This window comes from Pseudophryne corroboree, chromosome 6 (genome assembly GCF_028390025.1).
Source record: "Pseudophryne corroboree isolate aPseCor3 chromosome 6, aPseCor3.hap2, whole genome shotgun sequence".
Classification (NCBI taxonomy): Eukaryota; Metazoa; Chordata; class Amphibia; order Anura; family Myobatrachidae; genus Pseudophryne; species Pseudophryne corroboree.
In genome coordinates this window covers 554,076,949-554,089,981 of record NC_086449.1, presented here as the reverse complement: position 1 = coordinate 554,089,981, position 13,033 = coordinate 554,076,949, and the positions used below count along the sequence as shown (strand labels likewise).

At 47.1% G+C, this 13,033-nt stretch overlaps 1 protein-coding gene across 4 annotated transcripts in view; it reads left to right on the top strand.

Moving 5' to 3' along the window:
- The window catches only part of PPM1H (protein phosphatase, Mg2+/Mn2+ dependent 1H), a 334,697-nt gene that overhangs the window by 146,682 nt on the left and 174,982 nt on the right, over positions 1 to 13,033 (top strand). The window lies entirely within an intron of this gene.

Genomic DNA, 13,033 nt, shown 5'->3' with positions numbered 1-13,033 from the left:
GGTTCCGGCCTTTGTCTCTCCTGACTTGACTTCCAAAGAGCGGTCTTTGGATGTGGTACGGGCTCTCCGTATCTATGTGAAGAGAACTGCTTCTATTCGAAAATCTGATTCTCTTTGTTTTGTTTGGATTTCACAAACGTGGCTGGCCTGCTCACAAGCAGACCCTGGCCAGGTGGATTAGAATGGTGATTGCATATGCTTATGTGAAGGCTGGTCTGTCAGCTCCTGCTCACATTACAGCCCATTCTACTCGGTCTGTTGGACCTTCTTGGGCGGCCCAACGTGGTGTGACCCTTGACCAATTGTGCAAGGCGGCTACGTGGTCCTCCGTGAACACGTTCATAAGGTTTTATGCCTTCGATACTGCCGCTTCCCAGGATGCTTCATTTGGACGCCGGGTTCTTGTGCCCGCTATTGTGCGTTTCCTCCCATAAGGACCTGCTTTAGGACATCCCCATTGTCCATCCTTGTGGAGCCCAGTGTACCCCGCAGCAGAAAACGAGTTTTATGGTAAGAACTTACCATTGTTAAAACTCTTTCTGCGAGGTACACTGGGCTCCACAAGGCGCCCACCCTGACGCTCTTAGCTTCTTTGGGTTGGTATGACGTTAGCCGCTGACACTTCTCCTGTCGTGAGTGTGTGGTGTATGTAGCTACTAACCGTTGTCGTCTCTTTTCCTGCTACTGCATTGGGCTGGTTAACTAAAAACTGAGCTCATGTGCAGGGAGGCGGGGTTATAGAGGAGCCCAGTGTACCTCGCAACGGTAAGTTCTTACCATAAAACTCGTTGTATCATGTCTAAGAGCGGCAAAGGTTACGAGGTTACTACAGTAACACCAACACTCAAAACATGTTTATCCTGCAAGGTGGGGTTAATAACTCAATCCTTGGGAAATAATGGATTGTGTGCGAATTGCTTTTCATTTCAGCAGACTTCTAGGCAGATCCCTGTTCAACAATAAATAGATCCGCCCTGGGCCATATTTGCACAGACTCTATCCAGTATAGCTGACAGGTTGGCCCCTGCAGCTCCTCTCGCAGGAATAGGTTACACAGTTAACCCTTACATGCAGCTCCCATCTTATGGTATAGACCCTACAGCTTCTCCAAGTCAACAAGCTGATAAACCGAAGGTAAATATATCATCCAATTCGCAAGCTACACAGGAGGATACAACAGACGATGACTCCATATACTCTACTTCACCTTATAAAGAACACCAGGGTCAGAGGAAAAATAGAGGGCTTCAGCTCAGAAGATATAGCTGAGTTAATTGGAGCAATGAAGGCTATTCTGTCTCTTGAAGATTCAGTTGAGCCCGTAGTAAAAACTAAAGCACCTGTGTTTAAACGTCCCAGAACAGTGAGGATAGAATTTCCAGGGTCAGAGGAACTGACGGAAATTATGGAGGAACCTTGGGCTACGCCCAATAAGAAATATAAAATCCCAAGGAAATGGGATTCGTACTACCCTTTTCCAACTGGGGACTGTTTAAAAAGAGAAGTGCCTCCTAAAGTAGATACGCACGTCATTCGACTGGTGCGAAAATCTGTTTTACCTTTGCCTTCAACATCATTAAATTATGTCACAGACAAGAGAGTGGATGTTTTTTTGAAAAACATTTTTTCCCTGTCAGGCGCAGTCATAAGGCTGGCTATGGCCTCGGCCTGGATGGCAAAAGCAGTAGTTGAATGGGCTGAAGAATTAGAGAATGGGCTTTTAGCACCAACTAGGGCGCAGGAGTCTCATATAGCCCATATGAAACAGGCTGCACTATTTCTAGAAGAAGCAGCAATGGATATGGGTACGATTGCTTCCAAAGCTTCAGCCTTAACGGTAGCCGCTCGTAGAGCAATTTGGCTACGTACATGGAGAGCTGATTCCGAAACCAAAAAGGTTCTGGAAGCTTTGCCTTTTGTTGGAAACATTCTTTTTGGTAAGGAATTGACAGAGATTCTGAATCCAAGAAGGTTAAATTTCCTGCCAGTTATACTCCTAAACCTAGGGGTTCAGATTTTAGGCCATTTCAGTGGCATGGTAAAACAAAAGGTAAGAATGAACCTAAGCAAACCCAGTCTGGTAAAACGAGGAAGCAGTGGGCCACTAGAGGGCCAGCTTCCAAACCAGAACAGAAACCATCAGCCTTGGGGGACTCCAAGGTAGGGGGCCGTCTTCTTCAGTTTGCACACATAAGGCAGCAGTCGACAACAGAGATTTTGGCGCCATCTTTACACAAGTAGCTGCGGCTGATCTCCTGGACTGCAGGGCAATGTCTCCTCTGTAAATCCGTAAATCCGCCTGCCTCATCAGCGCCGTGCATTTACAGTCACTTAAGTAGTCTACATGTCATTTTAGACAGTGTTAGTTAAGAACAAGTGTACTTCTACCTGAATATTTAGTACAAGTATTCAGATGCTTGGGTACAAGAAGTGGTATCTCGGGGTTATGTTTTCTTATTCAAAAAACAGCCTCCTCAAAGGTTTTTTTGTACCAGCCCGTCTCACATAGAGATGAGGGCCAGGGCCAGGGCACTGCAAGAAGCAGTTCACATATTGCTTCAGTCAGGAGTAATCGTGCCGGTACCGAAGGGGTTTTACTCCAACCTATTCTTGGTCCAAAAATCAAATGGTCGTTTTGACCCATTCTCAATCTCAAAATCTTGAACAAATACATTTGAGTACCGAGATTCCATATGGAAACATTACGTTCCATAATTTTGGCCATGGAACCAGGGAATTACATGGTATCTCTGAATATACAGGATGCTTACCTGCATGTGCCAATAGCATTGTCACATCAGTGTTATCTCAGGTTCGCTATACTCCAGCAACATTTTCAATTCCAAGCCTTACCCTTTGGGTTGGCTACAGCCCCCAGAGTATTCACCAAGATTATGGTGGTTATGGCATCTTTTCTCCGTAAACGGGATAAGAATTGTTCCATACCTCGACGATCTTTTAATCCTGGCACAGTCCCAGGAATTGCTTTTGAGCCATCTCCAACAGACAATAACTTGTCTACAAAAACATGGATGGCTCATAAATTGGGCAAAGTCGTCTCTAATTCCGTCACAATGGATGATTCACTTAGGGTTCAGGTCTTCAGAGAATAATTCTACCTGTGGGAAAGATATCCAAGGTGCAGTTGATGACTCAGGAATTGTTGCACAGTCAAACAATATCAGTTCACACGGCTATGCGAGTGAAGGGGTTGATGGTGTCAACATTCGACATGGTGTAATATGCACAATTCCACTCAAGACCTTTGCAACATCTGATCCTAACCAGATGGAATGGAGTACATCAGACAATAAAGAAACAAATGATGGTACTTCCGGTAAAGGTAAAAAGGTTGTTAGCCTGATGGCTACAGACATCCCATCTAGACAAGGGGAGACCCTATTGGATATCAGATTGGGAGATCCTGACAACGGATGCCAGTCTTCAGGGCTGGGGAGCAGTGTCCGGAAAATTATGGTTCCAGGGACAATGGACCAAAAAAAGAAAGTTGCCTGCCAATAAATTTGTTGGAATTACGAGCCACATACATGGCGCTGATTCAGGCAAAGGACATTCTGCAAGGAAAACCAGTCCAGATCCGCTCGGACAATACAATGGCGGTAGCGTACCTCAACCACCAGGGAGGAACTCGCAGCCAAAAAGCAATGGAGGAGGTAAGTCACATACTAAAGTGGGCAGAACTCCATCTTCCAGCATTATCCGCAGTGTTCGTTCCAGGAGTTCTAAACTGGGAAGCGGACTTTCTCAGTCGGCACACCATTCAGGAAACCGAATGGGCTCTACACCCAGAGGTCTTTCAGACTCTAGTAGACAAGTGGGGGTTGCCAGAAAAAGATCTCATGGCGTCCCGTCTGAACCACAAAGTTCCGGTATACGGGTCAAGAACAAAAGACCCCGGAGCGACCCTGATGGTTGCACTGTCAGTGAAATGGGAATTTCATCTGGCATATCTGTTTCCTCCAATCTCCCTGCTACCCAGGGTGGTGAGGAAAATAAAGCAAGCAAAGGGTGCCGTGATTCTAATAGCTCCGGCTTGGCCAAGGAGGCATTGGTAAATAGACCTGCAGAGGATGTCGTTGGATGCACCAATTCTGCTCCCTCACGTCCAGATCTACTAATGCAGGGTCCTTGTTGTCACAAGCATCTGGATCGGCTGACTTTGACGGCATGGCTGTTGAAACCTCTATCCTAAGATCAAGAGGTTTTTCACAACAGGTAATTCAAACAATACTTAGAGCAAGGAAACCCTCCTCTGCTCGCATTTATCACCGAATATGGCAAGCCTATATTCATTGGTGCAGTGAAAGAAATATGGATCCAAAATCTTTCAGAGTATCCAGAATCTTAGATTTCCTTCAGGCAGGAATGGATAAGGGTTTGAAGGTGGCTTCCTTGAAAGTTCAAGTTTCAGCATTAACTGTATAGTTTCAAAAGAAAATTGCTACTTTACAGGATGTGCGTACTTTTTTCCAGGGAATGCTGCGCATTCAACCACCTTTTGTTCCTTCTGCAGTACCTTGGGATTTAAGTCTGGTTCTCAAAGCCCTTCAGGGGGCTCCGTTTGAACCACTTAAGAAAGGGGTTCTTAAATGGTTGACAGCTAAAGTACTCTTTTTTTTTTTTTTTTTTTTCTGACCATGGCATCAGCTAGAAGAGTATCCGTTTAGGAGCGTTGTCGTGTAAGTCCCCTTTTCTGATTTTTTTATCCAGATAAAGCAGTTCTCAGAAGTAAGTCTCGTTATCTTCCAAAGGTGATCTATAAGTTTCACCTTAATGAAGAAATTGTGGTCCCGGCTTTTTTGGTAGCGGGACTATCTGCGGGAGAAGCATCGCTGGACGTAGTCCGTGCATTAAGAATCTACGTAGATCGTACCAGTGCCGTCAGAAAGACAGATTCTCTCTTCATTCTTTACGGATTTCATAAGAGGGGATGGCCTGCTACTAAACAGACGCTAGCAAGATGGCTTCGAATGACTAATTCAGAAGCATACTCTCGTGCTGATCTCCCTGTTCCGGCTAATGTCTCTGCTCACTCTATACGTAAGGTAGGTCCTTCATGGGCAGCACAACATGGTGCTTCAGGAGAACAGATATGTAAGGCAGCCACATGGTCTTCCATTAACACATTCATTAGACATTATGCCTTGGATACCTTTGCCTGTTATGACGCTGAATTTGGACGAAAGGTTCTCCTGTCCAATCAGGAGCGTCCCCACCACTAAAACTTTGCTTTGGGAAATCCCAATGTTATCCTGCAGATAACCTGTGGACCCAGCCGGAGAAATATACGTTATGGTTAGAACTTACCATTGATAACTGTATTTCTCCTATGTCCACAGGTTTCCACAGGTATCCCACCCTGAAGCACCTGATTTGAGAATCTTTATACTGACTAACCTCTTCCATCCTGCGTCGAAGGGTGTGCATGTGTGTTCTTCTCGCCTGAATAGGGTTCAACATAATGCTCCTGCCTAATTGCTTTGGAAACAACTGATTTGACTGAGTCGGTGGGCGGGATTATATGGACGAGCCCGGTGCATCCTGCTTGTGATCGATTTGGTGCCAATCCGCTGACGTTCAAGCATAGCCCAATGTTATCCTGTGGACATAGGAGAAATACCGTTATGAACGGTAAGTTCTTACCATAACGTATATTTTAAGGTACAGGAGGGCAACATTCTTCAAAGGAAGAGAAGTATTAGAACTACCTTCAGGGGAAATTTGAGGAAAAATTACTTTATAGAAAGGGTAGTGGACAAGTGGAATAGTCTCCCATCAGAGTTGGTAGAGACGAATACAGTAGAGCAATTTAAACATGCTTGGGATAGACATGAGGCTATCCTTACAAAAAAATAAATAAAGATCAGATAGTATATGAGGTAACAATATGGTTAAAGGGGTGGACTCGATGGGCCAAGTAGTTCTTATCTGCCATCAAATTCTATGTTTCTGCAGCGGGGTACACTGTGTTCCACAGGTAATACATTAGGGGTATAGAGTTGGAGCTTGATCCAGAAGCTTTGAATGTTCCCAGGATGCATTGTATGGCCTCCTCTATAACCCCGCCTCCGGACACCGGAGCTCAGTTTCGTTAACCAGTTTGTAAGTTGGTGCCTGTGGGTCAATTAACACTTAAGTGACACTTAACAGTGGGGGCTGCGCTAGGCAGCACTGAAAAGAGCTTTTATTAGAATATTCTTCAAGGGCTGTGGCACTTTTATGTCCTAGTGACATACTGTGCTGCGGCTCCAACACCTACCCAGCAGCGCCGCATACTCCCACTGGCCGGGTTCCCGGGTACTTGAGACAGAGGCGCTCCAGTTTCCAGGCACACACCGCTGGCGCTCTCCAGGATCGCGTGGCTGCTCATTTGGGAGGAGGTAGGAGGAAATTGCGTTCCGGTCGCAGTCTTAGGAGACAGACCATGGCGCTGGCATGGACACTGTGGCCGAGCAGGGACCCCACTATATCGACCAGGACAGGGAGCACAGGTCTGATTTCACAAAAATCCTTTTAACAAGGCTCCGCAGTACCCGGTGGTGAGGACCAGCATAGGGGATAAGGCGCTTGACCTGTAGCCCCTCCGCCAGCTCCGGGTGCCATCTACTGCTGGTGTTCCCACCCTGGAGCTGCTTCTCACTCTCCCTCACTCCCTGACAGAGATTTTGGCGCCATCTTTACACAAGTAGCTGCGGCTGATCTCCTGGACTGCAGGGCAATGTCTCCTCTGTAAATCCGTAAATCCGCCTGCCTCATCAGCGCCGTGCATTTACAGTCACTTAAGTAGTCTACATGTCATTTTAGACAGTGTTAGTTAAGAACAAGTGTACTTCTACCTGAATTTTAGTACAAGTATTCTGAGATATACATCCAGTATCTACTGTGCATTGTTATATCTATCTCTCTCTCTCTCTCTCTCTCTCTCTCTATATATATATATATATATATATATATATATATATATATATATATTATATATTTTTTTTTTTACTAGTCCAGTGCAGTTTTATTTGTTTATCTGAAATAACTGCATTGTAACTGTGACTGAGTGTGCCTGTAGCTGCTGTGTAGATTTCCTTCTCGTGTATCACACTTATTGCTGTTACTGTATTCTGTACCCTGGGGGGGCTAGGTGCGTCAAGGACGTGTGTGTGTGTGTGTGTGTGTGTGTGTGTGTGTGTGTGTGTGTGTGTATATATATAATGCTACACAGTATATACTGTTTTTTTGTTTTTTACTGTGTATTTCAGTCACCTCATACCGCTTTAATACTCTGTTTGTGTCCTGTATTTACTGTCACATAAATCAGGGGGTTATTTGCAGGTATTGTGTTTGTCTGGCTATATTGTAATGTTATGCTCTAAGGCTACATTCCCTATAATGTCTGCCACACAGGTCGGGAAATCCGTGCATGCTTCTGCTTCATGCAGTGCTTGCACCAAGGATTTACCTAAGGGGGAAGTTTTAGCTGATGGTTCAGGTACTGGGTGCCATACATCTCCCAGTCAGCCCGCAGCACCCATGGCCAATCAGGAACCACCTTGGGCAGCGTTCTCAAGTATGCTGAATATGCTTGTGACAACAATTAAATCAATCTTTGGTTAGACAAAAGTCTACCCCACGCCCCTCTGGGGTCATCTAAGCGGGCCGCTTCCTCCTCACAATCCACTAATATTTCAGATCATTCTTCTGATGAGGATGGGGAATATACTGATCCGTCAGACACTGATACAGTCACTTCTGACGAGGAACCTACAGCTCAGGTTGATGTTTCTGACCTAGTGGAGGCTATTAAGCCGATTCTACAAATTGATGATGAGGTAGATCCCACTACTGTGTCTAAGAAACCTGATTAATAACCTTCTGATGTTTGAACTTAAGAAGTCTTACCACATTCTGACCATTTAATTGACATACATCAGGAATCCTGGTCGTCTCCAGGAAAGAAATTCTCCCTCTATAAAAGATGCTAGCTCGTTATCCTATCCCTGCGGGGTTGAGTAACAAGTGGGAAACTCCACCGCCAGCGGACTCTCATGTCGCCCATCTTGTGGTGTCATCTACTCTGCCTGTCACCACTGTCACCTCACTGAAGGAACCAATGGATAAGCTTGTGGAGGGATGCCTGAAGTCTATTTACTCCCTTACCGGTGCTGTTCATAGACCCACTATAGCCACCTCCTAGGCCGCAAAAGGAATTGAAGCATGGGTTCAGGCATTAGAGGATGAGCTGCCTCAGGATATTTCTGACACTGACAGACAATATCTTTCTCATATTACCACCGCATCCCACTATATTCAGGAGGCGTCCTCTGAGGCAGGTGTAATGGCGGCCAAGGCGTCTACTACGTCTATACCGGCTCGCCGAATTCTGTGGTTGAGGTCCTGGAAGGTGGACCTAGACTCCAAAAAGACCTTGGAGGTGCTCCCTTTTAAGGGAGACATCCTATTTGAGGAGGATCTGAATAAGATTGTGACTGACTTGGTGACTGCCAAGACTGCGTTTCTCCCAAGTACTAATCCTTCTGCACCGTAGGCAAAGAGTACCAATTTTCCTTCCTTTCGACCTCCAGGGAAAGCAAAGGGTCTGGCGTACCCAAGACAGGCTCGTACTTCCCAAACCTCTAAGCTCAAACCTAAACAATCTTGGGCCGCCCGTTAGCCTGCTTCCAAACAAGACAAGCCTGCTGCATGATGGGGCGGGCCTCCCCCTGGGGGATTTCAGGGCGGGAGGCCGAATTCTGCAGTACGCCCAGGCCTGGTTAAAGACCACTTCGGACGCCTGGGTGCAGGAAGTTGTCTCTCATGGGTATGCAATCTCTTTCGACGTTTATCCCTTCGGATCAATTGAAAGCGTATGCTCTACATTTGGTTGCGCAATCCCTCCTGGACACAGGAGTGGTAGTGCTGGTACCTCTGTCCCAGAGAGGCAGGGGATACTTTTCGATCCTATTTCGAAACCCAATGGGTCCTTCCGGCCTATACTCAACCTCAAATCATTGAACAAATTTGTGAGAGTGTCCAAATTCCGTATGGAAACTCTGCGCTCTATTGTACTGGCCATGGAACCCAAAAACTATATGGTATCCCTGGACATACAGGATGCTTACCTGCATATACCTATTGCCATATCGCATCAGCAATATCTGCGGTTTGCTATTGGCAACCTACATTATCAATTCCAGGCTCTGCCATTTGGACTGGGCGCAGCCCCTCGGATCTTCACCAAGGTCATGGCCGTGATACCGGCCCTTCTCCGCCGTCAGAGAATCAGGATCCTGCCGTATCTGGACAACTTGTTGATCCTGGCGAAATCCCAAGATGTTCTCCTCAGTAGTCTGGAACTGATGGTCCAGTTCCTACAAGCTCACGGGTGGCTCATCAACTGGAAAAAGTCCTCGCTGGTCCCTGCTTGGAGCATGGTGCACTTTGGGGCACTGCTAGACACACACAGCCGAAGACTGTGTCCATCTCTGGAGAAAGTCCTGAAGCTTCAGGACAGAATCAGATGCTTCCTTTCTCGCCCAAGAGTGTCGATACACTCGGCGATGCAAGTACTGGGCCTCATGGTGCCGGCTTTCAACATGGTAGAGTACGCTCAATATCATTCCCGCCCTCTGCAGAGGTTAATCCTTTCCAAGTGGGATGGCCTGCCTCATCGGATCAGGGGGCAGATGTATTAACCTGGAGAAGGTATAAGGAAGTGATAAACAAGTGATATGTGCAAGGTGATAAAGGCACCAGCCAATCAGATCCTAACTATTAATTTACATATTGGAGCTGATTGGCTGGTGCCTTTATCACCTTGCACATATCACTGGATTATCACTTCCTTATACCTTCTCCAGGTTAATACATCTGCCCCCAGGTCTCAAATGATCTCCTTGACTCCGGAGGTTCGTCTGTCACTGAGCTGGTGGCTACAGGACCAACGGTTGGGCAGGGCTGACCCTTGTGGATCCCCAACTGGGTCCTACTAACTACAGACGCCAGTCTGCGGGGTTGGGGAGTGGTGCTAGAGCAACACACTCTCCAGGGTCGGTGGACCAAGGAGGAATCTCTCCTCCCGATAAACATTCTGGAATTGCAGGCAGTGTTCAATGCTTTGAATCTTGCCCTGCCCCTGATACAGAACAGGCCTGTTCAAGTACAATCAGACAACGCCACCACGGTGGCATACATAAATCATCAAGGTGGCCATCTGCCATCAATATCGGCAGTATTTATTCCCGGAGTCCTCAACTGGGAAGCGGATTTCCTCAGTCATCAGGACATGCACGCCGGAGAGTGGAGTCTTCATCCAGAAGTCTTTCAACTCCTAGTGGACAAGTGGGGCCTACCAGATGTAGACCTGATGGCATCTCGACACAATCACAAGGTTCCAGTCTTCGGATCAAAGGCGGGATCCTCAAGCAGCGTTCGTGAATGCACTGGTAATTCCATGGAACTTTCAGCTGTCATACATGTTCCCTACAGTGTCATTCTTGCCCAGGGTACTACAGAAGTTCAAGCAAGAAGGAGGAATACTACTTCAAGTCGCTCCAGCTTGGCCCAGACGGCATTGTTTCTCAGACCTGCAGAGTCTATCGATCAAGCATCCTCTTCTACTTCCTCAACGCCCAGACCTCCTCGTTCAGGGCCCTTGTGTCTATCCGGACCTGGCTTTGATGGCGTGGTTTTTGAAGTTTCACTCCTGAGGGCCAAAGGATTCTCAGAGGCGGTTATCCAAACTATGCTGAAGGCCTGCAAGCCAGCTTCGGCATGGATTTATTACGGGTGTAGTACGGCTGACCGGCGGTCTCCTAACCGCCGGTCAGCTTACCGACGCCAGGGTTCCCGGCAGCATACCGACGCCGGGATCCCGGCAGGGAGGGGCGAGTGCAGCAAGCTCTATTCCCACTCTATGGGTGTCGTGGACACCCACGAGTGGAAATAGTCCCTGTTGGTCGGCATGCCGACCATCGGGACAGTGACCCGTCGGGCTGGTGGAGGAGGTCATGTGACTGTCGGTCAGCTGACCGGCGGTCACATGAATACCACCCATTTATTACAGGGTCTGGAATTCTTACTTCACCTGGTGTGCTGCTAAGAATTGCGATGCATACAATTACAGAACTTCCAGACTTTTGTCTTTTCTGCAACATGGTCTGGACTTAGGCTTTCGTTTGGCCTCCCTTAAGGTTCATATTTCTGCCTTGTCGGTGTGGTTTCAGAGAAAAATTGCATCTATTACTGACGTTCGTACTTTCACTCATGGCGTTTTACGGATCCAGCCTCCCTATGTCCCTCCTGTGGCTCCATGGGATCTGTCTGTTGTCTTGAATGCCCTACAAGAGTCTCCATTTGAACCTCTTGAGTCTGTGGACCTTAAATATCTTACGCTTAAGGTCATGTTTCTGCTGGCTATTGCCTCTGTTAGGAGGGTGTCAGACTTAGGAGCTTTGTCCTGTCGTCCGTCCTTTCTGATTTTTTACAGTGACTGGGCAGTTCTCCGAACTCGCCCTGGTTATTTGCCTAAGGTGATGTCATCTTTTCACCTTAACCAAGAGATCGTGGTTCCGGCTTTTATCTCTTCTGGTTTGTCCTCCAAAGAGTGGCCTTTGAATGTGGTACGAGCTCTCCATATTTATGTGGAGAGGACTGCCTCTCTCCAGAGGTCCGATACTCTTTTTGTACTTTTTTGGTTTTCACAAACGTGACTGGCCTGCAAATAAGCAAACCTTGGCCAGATGGATTAGAATGGTGATTGCACAAGCATATGCACAGGCTGGCCTTCCAGCTCCTGCTGCTATCAAAGCCCATTCTACTCGGTCTGTTGGACCTTTCTTAGGTGGCCCGCCGAGGCGCGTCCCCTGAACAGTTGTGCAAGGCGGCTACGTTGTCCTCAGTGAACACGTTCATTAGGTTCTATTCCTTTGATACGTCCGCCTCCCAGGATGCTTCCTTTGGATGCTGGGTTCTTGTGCTAGCTGCGGTGCTTCCCCTCCCATGAGGAACTGCTTTAGGACATCCCCGATGTATTGCCTGTGGAACACAGTACCCCGCTGCAGAAAAGGAGATTTATGGTATACTTACCATGGTTAAATCTCTTTCTGCGAGGTACACTGGGTTCCACAGGGCGCCCACCCTGATGCACTTAGCTTCTTTGAGTTTGTATGGCATTAGCCGCTGGTCCCTTCTCCTGTCGTGAGAATGGGGTTCTATGTGACTAACATCTGCCTTCTCTTTTACCTGCTACTCCATTGGACTGGTTAACGAAACTGAGCTCTAGTGTCCGGAGGCGGGGTTATAGATGAGGCCATGCAATGCATCCTGGGAACAGTCAAAGCTTTAGCTTGTTTGTGCCTCTGGATCAAGATACAACTCTGCACCCCCGATGTATTCCCTGTGGGACCCAGTTTACCTCGCAGAAAGAGATTTAACTATGGTAAATCTACCATAAATCTCCTTTTCTATGTGAATTCTGTGTTGTAATTATCTACTTAATATGGATTATTATTTTGTTCGGATAGGGTTTGACTGTGGTCAAAGGCAGGGTCATCTTAATGTATAGGCACACTGGGTAGATGCCCAGGGCCCTAATATTCTAGGGTAATTCGAGCAGGCATGGGCTGGGCCAGAAGGCATCTGCCTCCTGTGCTGCCGCAAGACACCGAATAGCTATGTGCTTGCTGACTGTTGGTTGGCTGAAGATACCCACCAATCAGAGTACATCATTCTCTATCTTCCTGCAGCCAGACTGAAAATGGCTGTCGGCTTGCTAATTGGTGGATGGTTGAAGCTATCCAGGAATCAGAGTGCTTACAGCCATTCACTGTATGGAAGCATGTGGAGAGATGGTGCAGGACCGCAGGAGGGGTAACATGAATAAAAAAAATGTATTCCCGTGAATAGGTGGGTGCATTTCTGTCGCCATCCACCCTCCATATTACTTCCCACAAATGCTCCTTAACTGTCGATCACTCTGCAACAAAATCCTTTCTGCAAGCAACGACTGTAATCCCATTGCTGC